Below are 22,244 nucleotides of genomic sequence, written 5' to 3' on the forward strand. Positions count from 1 at the left end.
CATTCCATGTTGCCTTCCGCAACTTCTGAGGAATGTCACAGTATGACTCATGCTTATTCATCTCCCTCACCAAATGCCACATAGTTGGGATGACTGTTTTGCGCAGTGTGGTTGAGGTTCGCTGAGTCGAGCCTGTTTCTCATGATTAGAAGCAAACTCTGCTGATATCTGGCTAAAAGTAAATGGATAGATAAAGTAAAGGTCGTAAAGCTCAGTGAGTATTTCGGTAGTTTTGATTCCCTCACGTTTATCTTTTTGTCTGTTAACTTGACCTCCATTTCATCCTCCCTGAAAAACTTCAAGGTTTTGAAACTTCATATCGTTTAAGACGAAAGTGAGTGAAGAAGAAAAACAAAATCATTTTTTTTCAAGGTAAGAAGACATGGTCTGCTCTGTGTCTGCCCGCATCCAGGTTTCTGGTGCCGCCGGACTCTGGGACTTGCAGGAGGAAATGACCTAAGTTCGCTGCAGGGCTTACGCAGGGGCCCCGCTCCCTCCCCGCCGCCCGGTGGTGTGGACTCTCTGTCTTGCCCTCCTGTGCCAGCTCCCAGAAATAACTCAGTGGGAACAGCCCGGCGGCCTCTCCCTCCAGGCCTGCAAATCAAAGCCCTGATTAGGTCAGAGGATGGGAACCGTGGCCGCAGAGCTGCTCGGGGCGCTCCAGGCCAGGCCCGAGAGGCCTTCCTGTTCCCTCGGAGTTGGGACGGAGCCACGAAGCAGGCTTCACTCGGGAGCGTGTGGCCCATCTCTTTGGGCCCTTGAACCTGCTCGGGAGAAGCAGCCGTCTCGTGGAATTCCAGAAGCCGGGTGGCAAACGCTTTTCAGGGTACTGTTGGCAGGCGTCTGACCAAGGAGAGCCCGGCCCTGCTGGGGGTACCTCACTTCCTGGGGACGCCATTCCCTCCGGCCCTGCCTTGCCTTAAATGAGGCCACTGACGAAGGTCGTCCTCCTTCACTGCTGATGCGGACAATGAGAACAGTAACCAGTGTCACTGATGTCACCTTACAGCTCGGATTAAGAGACTATGAAGTAGTCCTTGCCCTATATCTAAAGACTCTTTTTTGGTAGGCATGAGGGGACGCGATCGAGCAGAACGGGAGTGGCTTGGGAGTGAGAGCAAACGCTCTACAGCGGGGAACAGCAAATCGCTCCGCGGCCACGTTCGGCCTCCCACCTGTGTTTGCAAAAACGAGTGCATCGAGGCTTTATTTACCACGCTCCTTCAGTTGTGTATTCTCTAGGGCCGTGTCCACTACCGCGGCAGGGCTGCATAGAGAGGACAGAGCCTGACCTGTCACGCCGTCTGCCCGTAACACGAGTGTGCCAGTTCCCGCCGGGCAGCGACCACGCGTTAGCACCGACTGCTTGTGCACATTCGTGTCTTCTCTCATGCAGGCCTCGCGACGATGGTTCAGAGCGAGGGGAGCGAGGAGAGCTTGCTCAGGCTCGCAGAGCTGGCAGGCAATGGGGCCGGGGAGCGAATCGAAATCTGTCTGACTCCACGGATCCTTTCGCACACAGTGTGCCGCTCCGTAGCAAATTCCCACTGGCATGTTGCTCTGGATCACTGGTTGGAAATTCAGATGTTTTCAGGGGCCGGGCAGGTAGGGTCTGCAGGGTGCTGCTCTAAGCGAGAGGGAGTGTATGTAGCTGGACTGGGAAGGACAAGCCTACCCTAAAGGCATTCAGAATGCGAATTGTTTTTACAAAGCTTCTGGGCCAAACAAAACATGGCAGCAGGCCTTATTAGGCCAGCAGGTCCCTGGCCTGTGACCCCTGGACAGAGCTTCAGGTTGGGCAAGAGGAGTCATGATCCGCTCGGAATGGGAGCCAGAGAGCCCGTTTGTCTCACCCTCCCGTTCGGGCTCACGTCTTTGGGAACATCGCAGATGGCCGTGTAGAGAAAGCACGGGCCTTTGGGCCAGGGGGCCTGGTTTTCCATCCCGACTCTGCCACCAGCCGTGGTGTGACTTCAAGTAAGTAAACTAACTTCTGCGAGCTTCAGCTTTTCAGCTTTAAAGCCGGGGTTGCTTCACTTCTCATCGATTGGTCTGTAGGTGCGGGCGCTGCGTTTAGGCTCGGCCGACCTCAGGGAATGGCAGCCCCGCGCTCGCACTTGCCCAGGGCAGCATGTTGGCGTGGTCCTTCACCCCACCCCACCCCCCTTCCACCCCCAGGCCAGTCCGGCAGCTCAGCCTGTCAGCTCTACAGCCAGCGCATGGCCAGGAACTGATCCCTTCCCACCCCTGTCACGACACTGGGGTCCAGTCCATCGTCGCTTACGTGGATTCCTGCCATGGCCTCCTCGCCTGTCTCTCGGGCCTTCGAGTCTGTTCTCAGCCAGAAACCTGAGAAACCCTGTTCGCACAATGTCAACCTGCGACATTCTCTGATTTCTGCCCTTGGGGTGAAAGCGAGAGTTTTACAATAATTTTCAGGGTGTCGATGGCCTCCCCACCCCCTCCCATACCTTCGCGTCTTCACCCCTGTAAGCTGACCTGTTCACTCTCCTTCAGCCACAGCGACTTCCTGCCTCTTCCTCAAGCACATCAGGTGAGCTCCTGCCTCAGGACCTTTGCACCTGTTCCTTCTGCCTGGAGGACTCTTCTCCCAGGTAGCCGCAGGACGACTTCCTCATTCCTTCCGGTCTTACTGCATCTTCTCAGCGAGGCCTTCCCTAACCTCTTTCCTTCTTTATCTTCCTGCCTAGCACTTACCATTACCACCTGTTATATGATTTGCTTACTTCTATTCTTTATTGACTCTTCCACTCCAAAGGCCAAAGAACGGTTCTTTTTACTGCCGTATCTACAGTATTTCCTCAGGTCACCAACCCACAGTATGTATGTTCATTCCTTTCCTTCTTTTCTCCCCATTTCTCATCAGAAGTAAACGATTCTCATTCCCATAATTTTATTTAATTTGATATAAGCGAATGAGAATTATTCAGATTTCAAAGATCTGTACCTCCTGACTCCGCACCAGCGATTATGGCAGTGGGGTCCTCAGATTGGCATCACAGCGTCACCTGGGACATTCGTGGTCCCCACCCCCCATCAGCTGGATCAGAAGTACTGGGGAAGGGCCTAATAGTGTTTAGACAAGCCTACCAGGTAATTCTGATGCGTGTGCAAATTTGAGAACCACTGACTGCCTGGCTCGGGTTGGTTTATAAAACAAATATAGGCCGAAAAGTGAGCAGACAGAATGGGACGATGAGAAACAGCGCGGAATGGCGTTCCAGACCCCTGCTCAGGGCTCGCTCTGCCGTCGCGTGTCGTGGGGGCCTCATTTCTGTGACCTTAGCGCTAGGGGTGCTGGACAAGATGGTCCTGTAGACCCTTCTCCATTTGGACATCCACTGAGTCGATTTTGGCCTCGCGTCTTTGGCTTCGAGGACCATCTCACAGTACTTCTAGCTCAGTCTCTCCTCCCTTTGCTTTCTGTTCCTAGACACCAAAACCCGTGGCTGCTGCTTGGTTGTCCCTTGTCTCCAAATGTTTTGCTCCCATCAAAAAAGAAAATGGACCCCATATTTGTTCATTTTCCTTATTTATAAATTACAGACATGCGATAGTTAATACATTTGAAATTATACACAAAATGGAAACTGAAGCTCAGAGAGAGCTTGAAACAGGAATCTAACCTTCTTTTCCACACTGTCTTTCCCGTCAACTCGGTGGAGTCACCGCATGGAAACAACTTGTCTGGAGAACTCGAGACGTCCGTCTGCCCAGGCCGCTCCTCAGCACTGACCCTTCTCCAGCAAGATACTCATTTTCTTTGAGAGTCGAGTTACTAGCAGCAACTGCTTAAGGAAATTCATAAGGAACATTATCCTTTTATTGAGCATTTACTACACGCTAGTCAAGCCACCGAATGCTCTCCACGTTCAAACGACTCCTTTATTATTTGCACGAATATTGTGAAGTGGGGATGATCATTCCATTTTACAGTGAAGGAAACTGAGGAATAGCAAGGTAAAGTAAACTTCTCAGGTTTGCTCAGCAGGAAAGTGAGCGGGACGACACCGGCAGAGCAAGACGTCCCTGCCGTAGCGTGCCAAAGGCCCCTCCCGGGGTATTTGCCCGCAAAGAGACGGGATGCGGGCACTTCGCCTCGGAGCCTTCCCATGGGAGTCCTGGGGAGTGGCTCTTTCCTAGTGCCCTTCAGTGTACGAACCCGAGTCGCTTCCATTCGCTTCCGTGCCACAGCGGGGAGAGGGGTGACATTGCAGTCAGGGCTGGGAGCTGCTGAACGCGCTCTGGCCCGGCCCCCGAGGCCGCCCGGGGTGGCCGGGTTATGGGACAAAAGAGCAGAGGACTTTCAGTGAGTCACACGCAGCGCTTCGGAGCTGACGCAGTAAATCAGAGCCGCGGTGGGAGCTGGGCAGAGAGGTGCAGCTGGAAACCGCCTCCGGTTCTTACGCCACCCACGTGTGGCACTGTCAGCGATGTCCCTCGTGGAGCAGCTGGCAGGGCCCAGAGCACACTCGCTTTTCTCACAGCTGCTTTCCTCGAGTCTGCATGCGCTCCGTCAGACACACATCCAGTTGACATAGGCTATGGAAAAATCTCTCCTTCGCCTTTGTTTATCTGATGCATCAACTCACAGAATGTGGTTACTTTTGTAGTCTCTGAGGAGCTGAAAAAAAAAAACAAATCTCAGAAATCTGACTTTATGGAGTTAGGTTTTCCGCCACCGAGAAATATCTTCATGTTAAAGGTTTGTTTACAAGGAATCGCTGTTTCCACTTGCTGGAGCAGCTCTTAAACATTTTTTTTTTTTTAAGTTGTTTTTTCCAACCGCTAAGTGGATCTAAACATTAAGTGTTTCTGAAGCTGGTTTTCCAGCTCCTGGGCTGCTGCTAACTTTCCGCCGAGCTCCAGCGCGAGGTCACCGCACCCGCCCCCCCCCGCCCCCCACTTCACCACCCGTAACGCGAGAGCGTAATATTTGGAAGAATTGTTAAAAATGGCTCATTGTGCAATATTTATATCTCATTCACATCGGCGCAGGATGGTGTCGACATGCAGTTCTGTCGTTGTTGCTGGCACCTCCCTTCCTGCTCCCAACCCACAGAGCCCTGCTCCCGCCCCATGGTGGCCGTGGTTCAGCCCCGAGGAGGCCGGCCCACCTGAGGAGCCCTCCATCTCAGACGGAGCCGGGCGCACAGAGGCCCCCCTTCCCCTCCGTGCAGACGGAGGAGAACCTGGGGGATACGTCTGCAGGTCTGTTTGAAAGGAGAAAAGACAGAGGACTTCCTCACGACCTTAGAACTGGGACACGTAGAGGGCTAGATGGGTTTCTCTCGTCCACCAAGGAGGGAAGAAAAATAAAGCGTGCTGTGGCTTTGTGTAGAAGTCTCACACTTGCTGTGACTACCATCGTTAGATATTCTCCAAGAGTTTCTCACACTGTGTCCCCGGACCAGCCACAGCTTGCAGCTGTGTGACGTGTCGCAGCGTCAGCAGTAAGCCTTGGGGAGAAAGCGGGTTGGCGGAACCGAACCCCTGGTCCCCCCTCGGCTAAGCGCCATCTGTGAGGGAGGAACGCTAAGGCTGGGTCCCCAATGAACAAGACAAAATTTATGCTACTCCCCCCCCCCGTACCACACACACACTCTGCCCTCCGCCAGCTCCTCAGCCACACTCCTCCCCAAATTCACAGCCAGCTCCTGCTGGCCAAGGCCGCGGCGTTGTTCACGCCATGAGAAACATTCCCATATCATCATCAACAAAAAATAAATTTCCTCACAACACTGTTGCCATTTTATCTTGATTTTTAAATTCTGTTTACCTCTGGGCATTCAGGAGAGACAGAGGGGGCGGTGACAGAGAGAGAGAGAGACAGAGAGGCTAAATGAACGAATGATTTTACAAACTTGGAGGATTCTCTGAACCAAGGTTAAGTCTTCAACTAGTGGAGATAGAATAAAGTAAAAAGATTAGCTGTGTGTAGCTGCCATGAGACTAACCTGGATTTTCCTGACTTCTTTTTTCCCTTGATCTTTATTTTTTCAACTGGCGACAATACAACCAAAATAACCCAAGTTTCGGGCTGATACCAGGTTGTTTTGATTGTAGGACCGTAACCTTTCCAGTAAGATACCAACCCCGCTCCACACAGGCTGTTTGTTGGCGTGGCCGGTTTATCACAATGGAGGGGCGAAGAAGTGGAGGCCGATGATTTCTGAGTCACCGGCTGACCCACCTTCCTCTCCAGCACTCTCAATATTCCTTGTTCGGGCTTTGTCCCATGAGGGGCGTAAACTTAGAAGAGAAACCTGTAGGTAATTAACAGTCTAGCGTGTCTGTCATTCCTTTGATAAAATGTGTTGGGTGTGGTTTCTTGACATGCACTTGATAAAATGCATTGGTGGTGTTCCATTTCATTTGACTTTCCATTAGTGTTTTTTTTTTTTTTTTCCAATGAGAATGTCTTAATGGCCAGCTTCTGTTTTCAATCATAGGGGACATGTCTATGGATTTATTTATTTATTTTTACATTTTCCAATAAGAAACATATTCTGATCCTTTAAAAGTTACAAGTAAAGTATGGAAGGGCGGGTGATACTCAGAAGTAAAGCTTTCCTGCTGGTTTAAATTAGCTAGTGCATGTGCGTGCATGTGTGTGTGCGTGTGTGTGTGCATGTACATGCGTGTGTTCATGTGAGTGTCTCAGGTCTTTATTGAGTCCTTTACTCAGGGACAGAGATCCTGCCATTTTCCTTATTTTTTATTTTTTAGTTACTATACTGCTTTAATAACCTGTGTCTGGAGAAGGAGGCACCTCACTCTCTTCATCTGTTCAGCTCTAATTCCCTACTAGTTAAGGATGAAGATAACTCTGAAGGGCTTTGAACATTGAATTGCAACTTGCATGACAAAGTGTGTTCATGCGATTAGGTTTTATGTAAGACGGAGCCGGCGCAGGTGCAGACGAAAGAGCTCTGGGATGCTTTGCAGCTCACAGCTCTGAAAACACTGAGTCATCTGAATAAATCACCCGCTTTTTAACCCACAGGAGCCTCAGCAAGTAAATAGGCGCCCTAGCCACAGAGTATGAGCCTAAAGCTTTGCTGGAGCGGTGCCGGTCCTCGGGGGCCTGCCTTGCTCTGGGAAGGAGCCCACGCAGGCAGGCAGGTGAGCCTCCCCCAGCTGCCATGGGCAGGCATTCTGGGGCAGGGCACGCCCGCCCCACCCTGCAGGATCTACATAGAGGCACCTACCTGTTTTTGAACTCCAGAGATGTAGTCCCTGCTCTGAATTCTCTTCCCCTTCCATCCTCCTGTCCAGTAAGGGTCAGAAACCTTGACCTGTGCCTCGTGCATTCAGACTCTCACGCTGGCCAGTTTAGATTTCTAGACGTGTCTCTTCCTCTTCCTCTCGGCCGAGTTTAGGCTTTTGACGATGACTCTTGAGCTGTCTAAAGATTCAGATTCTTGGCCGTTTCTTAGCCTCTGATGCCACTCAGGATGCGTGGCCTTTACAGTGGGTTTGGTGCCCCACTTATGACACTTGTCCTGCGTGCGATTCAGCCCTTGTGCGTACTGGGGCCTGCCCTTTCACCTCAGGGCCTGCCCTTTCCCAGGCTCTCCACACGCCTGGAGAGTCCCATTCCTTGGGGACGTTTGCTTCTACTAAAAGGCAAGTTCCATGTCCACGAATCCTGTAACTGGAACCAGAATTCCTATTTACAGTTGGCACCAGCGTCCAAGTTTCAGAAGACCTCCCCCTGCAGCTGCCGACACTCAGCACACGACGCCGGGGTGGCAGACCCCTTTAGCCGATTACTCAGCAGCTGGCATTAGCACCCCCACTCCTCGTAGGCAAACAACTCCGAATGTTCCTGCCGGTGGCGGTAAGCCAGGTCCCAGGATTGTACGCCAATCACAGTAATCCTGAGCCTTTTTGCCCCCTGTTTATTTTCCGAGCCTCCCTTGCGGCCTCGGAGCCGTGGGACACGTATTAGAGACAGAAAAACCCATGGGGAGTCGCCTGAAAAGCGCTTTGCCGGAACTAAGTGAAACACACTCGTGAGGAGGCCTTGCTTCCTAGAATGGACGTGGGAGAGGGACTCACAGGCCAAAACGAGAGCGCGATGCCACAGCCCGCTGGCCGGACTGAATTCCAGCCCCCTTGCTCCTGGCGAAGTTAATTCATTGCTTCATGCCTCAGTTTCCCCACTCGTGCAGTGGGATCAATAATAATAGCACCTGTCTTATAGTGTCATTAAGAGAATTGAGTTAATGAGTAGTTAATTAAGTACTTATAACAATGCCTGGCACACGGTAAAGGCAATAAAAGTATTTTTTAAACATATGGAACAGACATCTTTCAAGGTGAATTTGCTTTAACAGAGACTAAACATAGCAATTTTCTTTTTTGAAACTGTTTTTAATAAAAATGAACGATGAGGTCCAACATGGGCTGTTATGAGGAAATGTATCCTATCCTACAGTGCTGTGGAGAGGATAAATTGCCTGCCTCTGACCCAGAAATTTCTGTTCCAGAAATACAAAGACTGTTCGGGGGTAGACCAGGAAACCAGCAAAAGCAATGGCGCTTGCCCATGTTTTTTAACGTGAGAAATGTTCAGGACCAATGAAGGAATCGGGCAAAAGGATATCTCCTATATAGTAAGGACACTGATAAAAATCTCTATTCAGTGTACAAAGTGCATCAAAAATGTCAGAAGAGATAGATACCAAATATTGGAGAACCAGATGATTTAAAACTTTTTTGTCTGTTTGAATTTTCTGACAATGATCTTGGACAACTTGTGTAAAAAACAAATACATATATATTATGGTTCCATTTTTTGTAAAAATAACAGCAAAATCTTGATATTTATGCATATAAAAGTGTGCAGAAGAATATACACCAAAATGTTAAAAGTTAGCATTTCTGGGTTAATGGACTCATAGGATATTTCATTTGGTTTTCTTTTTGAGTATTTATAGTTTCTGATTTTACTGCAGTCATTTTGGTTTTTACAAAATAGAAAAAGAGCTAAGCAGCATGTCCTTTCTCACTAACCTAGCTCCTCCGTCGATGGCCCGGTTGGAAAATTCTATATGTGCCAGAGATTTGAGCTAATAAACATTCCAGGAGAATCTCCCTCCCTTCCAGCCCCACATGTTAGTCTGGAGATATGTATACTTTCTGCCAAATATCTTCCCCAAATCATTCCGTATTGCTGATATTTTGTCAGATTAATAGATCCCGAGTGATGTGAATATGTTGATTTTATGGCAGACCTCCAGAAAAGGCTTTTTACCGATAAAAATGGATACGATGATTTATGTTTCTTGAGGTCCTGTTGTTTCTATTTAAGGATGCCTGTAGGTACTCAGCCCTTTATGAAAGGCACCTGAAGATTACTCTTTAAAAGCCTTGTACTGTATCATTTCTTTTATGCCTCGAGAACAGGGTCAGGGTTATCCTGGGGCTAGGTGCTTTTGCCCTTGTCTTGTGGCTTATGACTTCCTTGGCCCACCTGTGAATATGAGGCAGTCTCTTCTAATTCAAGCTCATCTGTCAGGCCAAGAAAACGCTTTTCCTTTTCAGAGGACCTGAATTGATCGGTTGGAAATAGAATTTGGTTCCTGTGTTTGTACTGGATCAGAGATCAGAAAGCAGTTGCAGACTGCACTGGCTGGCAGACTTTATTGTAGTGGCGAAGTTCAGAAGTGCAGAAAGAGACAGGAAAATCAGAGTTGTTTATACAGTCTCTTTTCTTTCTTTTCTTGAATGTTTGAAAGAGGAAGAATGGTCCTCCAAACTTCTAGATTTGGCAGCAATACTATGTGTGCTGTCAATTCTTATTTCTTTCCCGATGCTTCTGTCTGCTAGACGAGAATAGACAGCTAGAGAGGGTAAGCGTAAGTGAGAAAGAGATTTCTCTGGGTAGCTCCTTCATATCAGACATTGTTCCATATCTTGTACATTTATTATTTCACTCAATCTTATTTTTCAAAAAAATTGATATTGTAAAAGTAAGTAGTTCAAATTCTAAGTATGTCTTCTTTAAACCAAGGGGGTTTGTGCAATGCCATGTATAGGAAGGGGCCTGTGACTTATGTACAGGCTCTAGGTGAGTCATGAAATGTCTCTTAACTCCATCATCTTGTCTGTAGGTGAAGGGTGACGATGATGACGATGAGGAAGATGAAGAGGACGGTGACGGTTTCTACCACAGCATTGCTGCATTGATTGCGAGGTTTAACGTGAGTGAAGCCCAATATATATAATTTCTAGTGTGTTCCGCCTTTCTCCTTCCTGTTGGCCACGATTGCCCAAGGAAGGAGTAGGGTTTCAGCTTCAGCTGCTAAGTTCTGAAATGTTCAAATTGACATGAAAAGATGCTCTTCTCAGCTCATCCCAGTTATGATCTGTGCATCCCAGGATGCAAAGCACAAATGAAATTGTAAGTTTATATCTGTATTCATATGCTTCTTCATGAATCTGGTGACCGTGAGACACGTTCTGATGACAATGGCATGAGGAACACTTGCCGGATTCTGGAAGTGTCTGTCTGAAGGTGTTGCTGAGTGGTCCGGGATCTGTTTGTTGACTGAAAAGTGTGGGTGCAGTGGGCTGGCCGTTCACAGCATGACCAGGCCCTCTTAGGCCTGCATCGAGAGGGGGGATACAGTGTCCGTCACAGCCCCAGGGCCCTGGGCAGCAGACGGAATTCTGGAAGTAGCCGAGTTTCATTCTTCCTTGACCTCTTTTTTCAGTGATACCTGGAACGTGAACTTGAGAACACAGACACTCCTCAGTGCTTTTATTATTTTTTTTAGTCATTTTATTTCAGTCTTAAAGCCTATGATTTTTTTTTTTGTCTGAAACTCTGAGATCCTTGAGTTTTTAGACAGGGAGAATATGAGGTGAACATGCTCATTGGCACTCATGAGTCACTTTCAAACCTCTTTTACTGAACATGGGTTCCTGGGTGTACAAGGAAAGGATGGAGAGAAGTAAACTCTCATTTATCATGCTGTCACTACGTACCAACGTTAGACACTCCCATTTGCTTTACATCATTTATTTTTTACCATTACATGTACATTGGGTCTACTTTATTGGAAATAGCTTGCATGATTGCAGGTAGGCTCTTTGATTTCATTTTCACAACTATATAGTGTCACTGGAACTAATATTTGAGTGCTACCAAGTTTTTTGAGTTGTCTTTGATCACTTTGTAAGAGATATTTTAAAACTAACAATTTATATGCAAATCGTAGCTGCTAGGTTCTTGAGAATTGCTATCTTTTCTTAGGTATATTAAACACCAGGAAATCATTTTAATAGTATTCACCTTCTATAAAAATGTTTTCTTCATAGATAACAGAAAAGTTCACGTGAGCCCGTCCAGTCTCAAATTATCACAAATTCCAAACGAGCCATGTCTGAATTAATAAGATTCCATGGCAATGCAGAATGGGTATATTTACACAAAGCGGAGACAGAATGAAGAAGCAATCAGAATCAGATGCATTTAAGGCGGGAAATATCCTAAGTTAAAAAAAATAATCCTTTGATTTTCATGGATAAAATGGAAAGTCTATCTTGTGACATTCGATACTTTGCCCTAATCTAAACAGGCTGTTAGTCTCAATAGAGTAAGGCTGCATCAAGGTGATTTGAGTTGCTGCATTAGATTTCAGTTTCAGCATAGGTTTTGGTACCAGACAGACTGAGGGGCCAGTCCAGGCTTCGCTGCTGTCTACCCAATTAGGCCAGTTGCTTAAATTCTCTGAGATTCTTTGTTTAATCCTCTTTGGGGGAGTGTTGGAGAATTAGAGTAGATGTATATGGAGTTAATTCAGTTTCCAGAATAAAGTCAGATGCAAAACGGTAGTTATTATTATTGTTATTTTAGTGCTATTTAAAACCCTTTTTTTCAACGTTGCAAGAACAGTTAATTTTGCCTGCTTGGCAAAATTTTCAGCATGGGGTGCACTGTCATCACCACAGGCACCATGGCGTGCCGCAGACCTCCAGAACCTCTTCGTCTGGCATTACTGAAGCTGTATGTCTGTTGAGTACAGCTCCCAGTCTCACCTCCCTGTCCCCAACTCCACGTTGCCCAAGTAATTTTAAAAGGCAATGCAATGAAGAGTTAGCTAAATGGACCAATCTTGAATAAGATTGTAAGTTCTCATTCGTTAGGTAGTTTTTGATGAACAATAACCATTATCATGCTTCTTAAAAATTCCATTATCTTCTTAAAAATCCTAGGTAGGGGAGGGTGTGAGAAGATGGGAGGAGGTGACTTGGGTTGGCCTCTGGAGGCGCAGACACATGTTGAGGTCATAAGCGAATGCTGACTCACCAGCCCTACTCTCAACGGAGCCACTGTGAGACTTGACAAAGAGAAATCCTTGAAAGAGCTTCATGGCTCAGTTAAATCTGCTCAAATACTAGAAAGAAAGGCCTTGCTAATATAAAAAGACACATCTGCACTACATTTTGGGTTGCAGTAACAACAACTGGACAAGTCGCTGGCCCATTCAATCACTGAAATTTCCTTTCCCCTTGCGAAAGTTGAACATTGTCCATGGGTTCTTGTTTGGTGCTTGAATGGGACAGTGAGCGAAGCCTTCTGGCTCAAAGTCCTCAGCAGCGTAGGTTGCAATTTCCACTTCCCCACAAGCACTTTAGACATTTTTTTTTGATGATCATTTAACGTAGTAATACTATATTAACAGAATATCCTTTTCTTCCATCTCCTCCTGCCCCGTTTGGAAAGAAGTAATTTTGTATCAAAACAAAATAGAAAAACCACCCAACCCAATGTAATTTTCCAGGTTCAACCCCAAATCAAAGTACAGTAGTGGATATACAAAACATATTTCTCATTGGTGCGTTCAGACATATTGTCACACGTTTCCTTGGTTGCGCTGCCCTTCTGTGAGTTTCAAAGGAAATTGGGTAGGACAGCAAGGAGAGGATGTGCACAGGGCAGGGCAGGGCACGGGCTGCCTACCTGTAGTTTGAAGTATTGGTTCCCGGTCGAATTTCATGCCTCCGGCTGCTCTATCACAGTGTTCCATTTCTGAAAGTAGAAAGCCGAGGAGGAAATATCTAAGCTATAAAATGTCAAATTGCTTTTCAAACTCGTTCCAATTTCCAACCACATCAAGAAGGGTGTCTGAAAAGACAATCAGCTTTTGCACTAACCCAATACATATACAATTATTTATTTTTAAAAAATTTTCCTCGGGAATGCATCATCAAAGGAATGTTCAGGGTTATTCTGAGGCTGTTCGCCTCCAATCCTTTAAAAACCTGGTTTTGTAGCTACAGTACATTTGCCGTTTTTTCCTTTAGAAATTTTGTAAATCAAATAAGCCGCAATTCAATCTATTTAGGAAAAAAATACCAAGAGCTGGATATATTTTATCCATTTTCTGGGAACAAGATACTGGTGCCCTCCCAAAGAGCAACTTAAGGAGGAATAATCAAAACCTTACTTTCCTCCCCGATACGAAATGGGAAGGGTGAAACCTTGGTGAGATGTGCTCGCTGGCATGTATCGCTAACAGGACTTCGGAAGGAGTCCCTCGTCCGCGCAGTCCACTTCCCTTCCTGAGACGTGGGGCACAAAGTCAGAGCGTCGCTTGCGTCTTTCAGAACTGGATTTCGTGAAGGGATATTCGCACATGATCTTTCGTACCATTTCCAGTGACTGATTTTCCACAGGTATCATCTCCCTTGAGCCTGAAGAAACTTCCTTTGTGTTTTTCTTATAGCGCAGGTCTACTGGTGACAGGTTCGCTCAGGTTTCAGCTATGTGAAACGTCTTCATCTTGCCTTCATTTTCGAAGGTTTCTTTGTTGGCTATAGAATTCCATGATAACAAAGGTTCTGTTTGTTTGCTCGCCCCCAGCACTTTAAGAGCGCTATTTCCTTATCGTCTGCCTAGACTAGCTTTGTGTCTGCTGAGAAGCAATGCCATCGTTTTGTCACTAGTGCCCTGTACATTTTGCACAGATTTTCTAACTGTCTGTTCCTGGTCTTTTCATTTTTTTTTTAACGTCTTTCAAAACGAAGACTTAAAAGTTTTAATCAAATCCAGTTTACCCATTTTTTCCTTTATGCATCTCGCTTGTGGTGTTCCAGCTAAGAAATGTTTCGCATAACTGTGTTAGAATAGCCTAGTCTGTCCTCCTGCATGTCCCCTTTACCACTCACAGAGAGCGCTTCACTTCTGACACCAGATGTGAGGGACTTGGCCCCACCGTGCACTGCTCTGGGACACCAGCTGGGTGTCCTACAATTTAACTCAATTTTGACACTGTCTACCTGGAGATAGTGTCAGACCCCAAAGGTTCAAGGTTCAGTCCCACAAGACTGCCCCCTGCCACTTCAGATGCCAATCAGAACTAGTAGGTCCCCAGGGTACCCACATCTTCCATCTGACTTGGTTACAAATGAGAGGTTCCCGTGACCTCCTCCCCTTGGATTCCATTAATTTGCTAGAGTGGTTCCCAGAATTCAAGGGAAACACTTACTTAGATTTACCAGCTATATTAAAGGATATGATGAAGCATACAGATGAGCAGCCAGTTGAAGAAATATATAGGGCGAGGTCTGGGAGGGGCTCGTGCACAGGAGCTTCTGTCCACAGGAAGTTGGGGTGCGTCACCCTCCTGGTGTGTAGCTGTCCTCACCAACTGAAAGCCCTCCGAAATTCACATTATTGTTTTTTTATGCAGGCCTCACCATGTGGGCACTGTCTGTCAGGAACTCCACTTAAGCCCTTCTCCCTTCTCAGGAAAATAGGGTGGGGGGGGGTGCTAAAAATGTCAGGCTTCCAATCATGGTTTGGTCTTTCTGGCGACAAGCCCCAGAGCCTCCTCATGAGAACAAACGATACTCCTATCACCTAGGAGTTTACAAGGCTTTCAGGAGCACTGTGCGGAGGACCAAATATTAGAACAAAAGATGCTCCCAGTGCTCTTAACACTTCGGAAATTCCAAAGATTTCAGGAACTCTGTGCCAGAAATAGGACAAAGGCCAAATATTTATATTTCTTATTATAAATCACAGTAGCACACTAACCCAGAGTCTCAAAGATTTTCTGTTGTTTTCTTCCAGAAATTATGTAGTTTCATGTTTTACATTTAGGTCTAATAATTTAATTTGCATTCATCTCCTCAGTGTTTTAACTATGAGAGTGTGTGTAGTGTTGCCGAGTCAAGCTGTTGCTTCCCCCTCTACTTTGAAATGCTTTGCTGGATAATGGGAAAGGCCCTGCAGTTGGTATCATTCTCTACCTAGAATCTGATGTTTTTAGGACATTTCTCCCAAATGAGTTGCAATTGCAGCCAACATGTGTATCTAACTGAACGGACACATTCTCTCACAGTCCCTCATTTAGTGCAACAGTTACAGAGATCTAAGCGAGCTGGATGATAATATGATTTCCATTACGTCATTCCAGGAATCATCTCACTAACTTTGCCTAATGAACTTAGAATTTGCATACGAAACAAAACTTCATAGAAATGGTCCCTGTGTCTTTGTGGGTACCTTGATTTTCTGTAAGAATTAAGGGACTTTACTGTGTATCTTCTCTTGCTTTCAAAGGCAATAAGAAAAGACTTAAGATAGCACACTGTCAGATAATTAAATGTTTAATGCGCATGTGAAAACCTCAAAGGAAAAATAGATGTGCCCTTATAATTTCATAATTTACATTCCTTTATGCTGAACATAGCTGGTTCCAGAAGATGTGCCTGAACAGCATGAAGGTCAAAATAAACTACTGCAAGAGACACAGCTGAATTTTATATGCACTGAATGTGAAATCTACCCCCTCTTACATAGACATCCATAAATGTTAAAACAGACTCTGGTGGTAGCTTAAGGCTGGACCCGCAAGGCTGGGTCCAGTGTGGAAGACTGTGTGCCTCCCCAAACTTACCAGAACTCGAGGCACAGGCAAGTCAGACGGTAGAAGGAAAGTAAGGGAAGAGTGTGGTATGTTACTAAGTAGAACTGCTCAGCAGGAAACACGCTGTTTGACGTCATATTTTCATTCACACGTTTATTCATTCACATTCAGTCAGTATTCACTGAGTACTTAAGTCCACGGAACCATGCTAGGCCGTGGAAAAAATAATTAGATAAGATCTCCGTTCTCCAGGAGCTTCCAGACTGGTTTGAACATTAAAACTACATTTTTCTTTTTTAAAGGGGAAATACAATATGTTGCCTTTCAAAGAAGTCAGGGATTGTCTTTTTTTTTTTCGAAAGGGAATTTAAGTCTTTCTTAATAGAGTATTTGAGGCAGAAACTTGAATGAGCAAATAAGCCACAAGAAGAGAATGAACACAAAAATGTAGGTAAGAGAGTCCCAAGAGCATATGGGGAATATTGAATTATTTAAATTTAGTTTTATTTAGATTAAGGAGAAAGAAGACAAAGAAGATGAAAAAAAAACTGAAAATGTCCATATATATATATATTTTTTACTTACATGTTTGGGCTGCCTAATGGAATGTAAATGGGCTAAATTGTTTTCCGGTATTTTCTAAATACCCAGAATTTTTTTAAAAAAATGGTTTGAGTGGCTTCAGAACTATGGATTGGCTACAATCCAAAAGTCAAAGTTTCTGCCAAGGTCATCCAGTTTGCATTAGATAACACTCTGCATTGGGCCCAGAATATTCAATTGACGGCTCAACTGGCATTAACTCCGTGATAGTTAATTTCGTGTGTCATCTTAACTGGGCCATAGATATTTGGTTAAACATCATTTTGGGCGTTTCTTTGAGGATGTTTTTCAATGAGATTAACCTTTAATTTGGTGTACTTTATAAAGAAGATTGCCCTAGGTTTGCGGGTGGGCCACATCCGATCAGTTGAAAGCCTGACTAGAACAAAAGGCTGACCTGAGTCTGAGGTAATTCTCCAGCCTGAAGGCCTCAAACCATCTGCTCTTTCTGCCTGACGGCCTTAGAATGGGACAGCAGCTCTTCCTGGCTCTCTGCTGGCTGAACTAGTTTATGGGCTCTGTACATTTTGGACTTGCCAGCCTTTATAATCATGGGAGCCTATTCCTTATAATTTCTTATGATAAATCCCTTCATATATATATATATATATATATATATATATATATATATATCCTTACATATACACATGTATAGGACACATATATCCTATATATTGGGCAACATATATCATTAATTGGTTTAGAGTGCTTATAACACATGAATCGGATATGCATTTGTGTGTATAAGCACATATACACCTATGGGATATCTATGTGCTCTACACATAGGGTACTGTTTCTCTGGAAGATTTTGAATAATACAAACTCTGTAAGATTCCTGGTTAACGCATACAAGCGAAAGTAGAATGAAGGTAATATGAAAAATAGTGTTTAAGCATCACTGCCATTTCTGCAGTCCCAGTAAGAGCGTAACACCCTACCCCTGCCAGCAAGCGACCATTTCTTAGAATTTGACACTATGACCGGCAGGAGGAATCGATGGCTTTTGCAGGGCAGAGGACAGGGCCGTGTTCCACTCACTCACCCTGACCCTCTCCATCCTGAGGCCATCTGGTTGGCTGTTAAAATGTTCGCTGCACTCGCCTTGGCAAATATTTTGTTTCCCCAAGTCAGCTCTAGGGTTGTAAATACCTGTAGGAAGCCCAGCTCTTAAAAATAGCTGAAGAGCATCCCGCAAACAGTACACACTTCCTGTTGAACCAGACGGAGAAATCAGCAGTGCTGACAGCCAGCGCGGGAGCAGCGGCAGAGCCTGGACCAGCCGCTCGTGCCAGAGGGGCCGGCTGGCAGCCCAGCACGAAGCGCAGTCTAGACCCGGGCAGGCCCTGGCTCCTCCCGGAAACCGAGCTCTGAGCGAGGAATGTGGGCTTTTATTTTCCCTAGTGGGAGCATACTTACAGAACATTCACATGATACCAGATGATTATGTGTAAAAATAATGCTTTTATTTCCCTTCTTTGAACTGCTAACATCGCTCTTCTCTGTGGAATCCCCAGTTCAACTTCCCTTCTCTCCGTGCGTGCATCCACCAGCAGCGAGCACCCCGCGCTCACTGCAGACAGCCCTCTGTCACACCAGGGGTTTCATACCGATCTGCACCTTCTCTGCCATTTCCTCCCTCCCATCCTCCAGAATACATCCTCCTGGTCAGATGACTGTATCTTGCTGTATCTTGCACTCTTCTTTTCTTTTCCCTGGCTTGCTGATCTGTCCCTTTGTCTCTCTCTGGTCCAAAAGATCGTGACCTGACGTGGCAACTGTTTCCTTTACATAGTGATGAGTCGAGAAGGAAGGGGTGGGCTTACCTTCCTGATGGGCAGCAACGGGCAGGGGTTCCCTCTGCCACTGTCAACTGGCTCTTCTCCTCAGTCTAGTTATATTTTTTTAAGTATATGGCAAAAGGAAAGCTATGTGCCTTTACTTTTTTTTTTTTTTTCAGGTCAGTAAGTTAAGAAGGAGTCTTAATGGATTCCTCAGATTTTTCTCCATTTGTCTTGCAAATCTGATAGGGAATGCTTACTATTTTTGGTCATAAGTTGGAAAAAATTCTGATTCTTTTGCTTTGAATTTGTGTCTAATCAGAAGAAATCAGTAGGTAGAAGAGATAATGCATTTTATTTAAGCACTCATCTTAAAAGCATGTCTTATTAATAAATGATATGTTTTCATGAATAAATTGGATTTGTCATACACTCATTGAATACCGGAAGTTGAGCAACTCAGATGATGTTAAATATAGAAAAGTATTTCTAAATTAATTAGTGGTCCACATTTTTGCCAAAATTTAGCAGTAGAGTTGTTTTAGGATAGAGGTTAGCAAATTTTTGTTGTAAAGGCCAGACAGTAAACATTTTCTGCTTCAGTTTTTGTTGTAAATGCTGAACTCTGTAGTCACAAAAGCACATACAGATAATGCATAAACATGTAGGGTGACCGTATTCTAATAAAACTTTATTTTCAAAAACAGGCTGCTGGCCCATTTTGGCCAGAGGTCTCCTTGTTTTCAGACAGGAAGTTTAAAGTCATCATATAAAAGCCATAGATATTGTTTAAAAACATTTCTTAAAGGAAACAAAATGAGAACAATTATTTGAGAAACTTTGAGTGAATGCTGGAAAGGCAGGTTGAGAGTCCCCATCTCAGACCTTCAGGTTCTGATTCACTTGCAGATAGGCCCCGAAATCTGCATATTAACCAGCATCCCAGGAGATAGTTTTGAACAAACTCGAGAACTGCTGCTGCTCTGGAGCCATAGATAATGTAGGTTAGCTCACCCACAAAGTAGCCGACCTGGGAAGCACGTTCAACTTTCTGTGTTGTTTTCTTTTAATTCCACATAGAATGGGTCGGTTAAGAGAATGGTGTTCTGAATCAAATAAGCACGGCTTCGGATGCAGGCAATGCCAGTAACTAGTGGGGAAACCTTTCACATGCTATTTAATTTTAGTTTCTTTTTTGGTAAAGTCGAGGTCATTCTTATAACATAGGGCCACTGTGAGGAGCAAATGAAATAATAATTATAGAGCGCTTAGCATCCTTCCTAGATGTTGGTCAGCAGTCACTTTGAAGTTGGTGTTTTGATGAAGTCCTTAACCGCTTCGGTTGTGTGGTTCGTGGAAGCCTGTTCTGTTCCGGATCCCAGCAAAAGGCGGCATCTGTGATGGGGAGAGACGCTCGGAGTCCCAGCCTGTGGCCCAGAGAGCACATCGTGCAGCCAGAGGCAGCGTCCTGTCCTTGCCGCTTCAGTAGCAGGTCACTAGGTTTCAGTGCTGGTGGAAGCAGGGCACATGCCCTGGGTGCTCAGTGGAGAGAGAGATGAGCGAGTTCATGATTCAGCCTTTGAAGAATGGTCTGTTTACCCATTTCAGAAACTGAAATCCTTTACTTTTAAGAGAATATGAATAGGATATTTCGATCTTAGAGTAAGGATGGTATTGACCCCACCTATGTGACAGATTCCTTTCACATCTTGCCTTAATCCTTTGACACCGTTCAGTGGTAGGGGCCTTTCATGCTTTATCATTGGTGAAGAACACGAAGAGGGGAGAGACTGTGGGCTTTGTCGTTCCGTGCAGCTGGTAATATCAGAACTACAGTTTGCACAGAGGGAACTTCTTGCCTTAAACCCTCTCGTATGCCATCATTTCCAGCACTTGCTGTCCATTATAACCAACCCTGGAAGTCTGCAAACAATGCTGGCTGCTCCCGCCAGGCCCCGAAGATTCTGGCTCAGTTGGTCTGGGGAGTAGGGTGGGGGACTCAGGCATTGCAGTTTTAAAAAACACCCCTTCCCTCTTACTTCCTGAGGTTTCTATTGTGTGTTGGGGTTGAAGGCTGCTGCTCTCTGTACTCGTTTGTTATTTAAAACTGCATGTTTTCCTCTCGTAAGTGACCCGCTTTCCTTGTATGTGTCAATATTATTAACTACAATATCTATAAACATCTCAAATGCTAAATTGAGAGCAAGCCAAATACTAGGATATTTAAAAACCTTGTCTTGACGTCAAGCATGGAAGATCAAATACACTAACTTTGTGGTCGCTAGCAAGCGTTCCCAGTGTTTGTCTCGCTCCCAAAAAAATCATTGCATTTGTCTTTTTGGCATCTAACACCAGTCAGTTCTACAAACCACGTTTGCTCCTGATCAGAGGCGATTCTAGGTCACTGGCTGAGTGAGACTGGTCCAGCTAGTCGTGCCCGTTCTGATTGTGTCCTCCACTCTGAAGAAGGTGACAGCACAAAATTAAGCTGTGTTGGGGGAGTTAACACGATCGAAATTAAGCAGGGACCTGGCCCTGGGAAGCTCTGAGTTTTCTGTTTCGCTTTAGCCTGCGGACTCTTAGTGGGCCCGGGGTATGTAAGAGAAGCCCGAGGAAGAGAGGAAAGGCGAAGAGATGGAGTGCTTCTGCGAAACGCTGTTGGTAGGCGGTAAGACTACCTACAGGCGAAGCTTCTGGAGGCAGGCCTGTGGGCAAAGCGGCATGGGAAGCGAAGCCACATCGGCCTGGGTTTGGTTTTCCTTTGGTGCGACCCAGGCCACCTTTGTTAATCTGGTTAAGTCTCCCCCTGGCCCCCGCCCCAATCTTTAACATGGAGAAATAATACCTGCCTCTGAAGGTTGCAAATCTCACTTTTAAAGACCATGAAGTATCACACGGTGGGAATTCAATAAGAAATAGTTACTTATGATGATGCATATCAGGTTTTTATTGTGTGAGCTGTGTGTGCGACAGTTATTTATTACCAGTTGTGCTAAAAGCACTGAGTTTTACTAATTATTTTACCTTAGACATCACCAATTCTGTTTTTGGCAAATAGGGAATAAAAATTTTGAATAGTAAAAAATCTGAACTGATGATATTTAGAGCAAATACCTTAGTTTACCACATCTTCTTAGATTGCTTTGGTTCAGAATTTGGGTTGATAGTATTCTATTTTAAAATGAGACTACTGTATTTTTGCAGAAGGAAGTCACAATTTCGTCATTTTCAATTTCTTAAGTTCTTTCCCAGGTTTGTGGGGAAAGTATCTTTGTTGTATTTTGATAGGCATTTTAACCTATAATTTATTTATCATTAAGTATAACAGGAAAATGTAGCTAGCATTAATAGTAATAATAGTAATAGTTTTGTATTTCACTGTTTTTGAGGACTACCAAAACATTTAATGGCGGTACATAAACCCTGTGTCGATGGCCGAGGTTCTTTTTTAAAACGAACATATATGTGAGTGGAATAACATGCTGCATACGGTTCCTCGTTAAGGGTGAAACCAGAATAACCGAGGTGATCAGAGACCCCCAAAGGGGTCGCGTTCGATTCTGTTTAGAGCTGTTGTACCCGTTCATTCTGCGTGGACCTGAAGGGGTGACGGCGCTTCACGGGGAGTCAGTCCCTTCTGTGGGAGGCTGCGAGAGCTGCAGCCCAGAGTTTCTCAGGCCGGGCGGGACCGACGTTTCGGGTGGCGCCAGCTCTGCGCTGGTGGCGAGGGCAGCTGTCCTGTGTGTCTGTCGTAGGAGAGTTAGCAGCACCTGGTCTCCCCTCGCTGCATGCCAGCAGCCGGCCTCTCCAGGCGTGGCAACCCGGAGCGTCTCCAGACGTCGCTGACTGCCTCCTGGGAGGCACGGCCGCCCTCCGCTGAGCCGCACCGTGTGAACGGGGGTGCCCTTCCGCCCTGGAGACGGCGCCTCATCTGCTCCGCGTGACTCTT

The 22,244-nt window shown here is 45.6% G+C and overlaps 1 protein-coding gene across 3 annotated transcripts in view; it reads left to right on the forward strand.

The window, feature by feature from the left end:
- Nucleotides 1–1,851: 1,851 nt before the first annotated feature.
- KCNJ16 (potassium inwardly rectifying channel subfamily J member 16) overlaps nt 1,852–22,244 on the forward strand; it is a 170,992-nt gene continuing 150,599 nt past the window's right edge. For 2 of the 3 annotated variants that reach the window (XM_036222586.1, XM_036222587.1), the window contains exons 1-2: nt 1,860–1,977; nt 10,143–10,232. The gene's annotated coding sequence lies outside the window, so the exon portion shown is untranslated. Of the gene's footprint in view, nt 1,978–10,142; nt 10,233–22,244 lie in introns of all 3 variants that reach the window. The other variant, XR_004951345.1, reaches the window with a different exon arrangement.

The sequence above is a fragment of the Rousettus aegyptiacus genome, unplaced genomic scaffold (assembly GCF_014176215.1).
Source record: "Rousettus aegyptiacus isolate mRouAeg1 unplaced genomic scaffold, mRouAeg1.p scaffold_m13_p_6, whole genome shotgun sequence".
Taxonomy (NCBI): domain Eukaryota; kingdom Metazoa; phylum Chordata; class Mammalia; order Chiroptera; family Pteropodidae; genus Rousettus; species Rousettus aegyptiacus.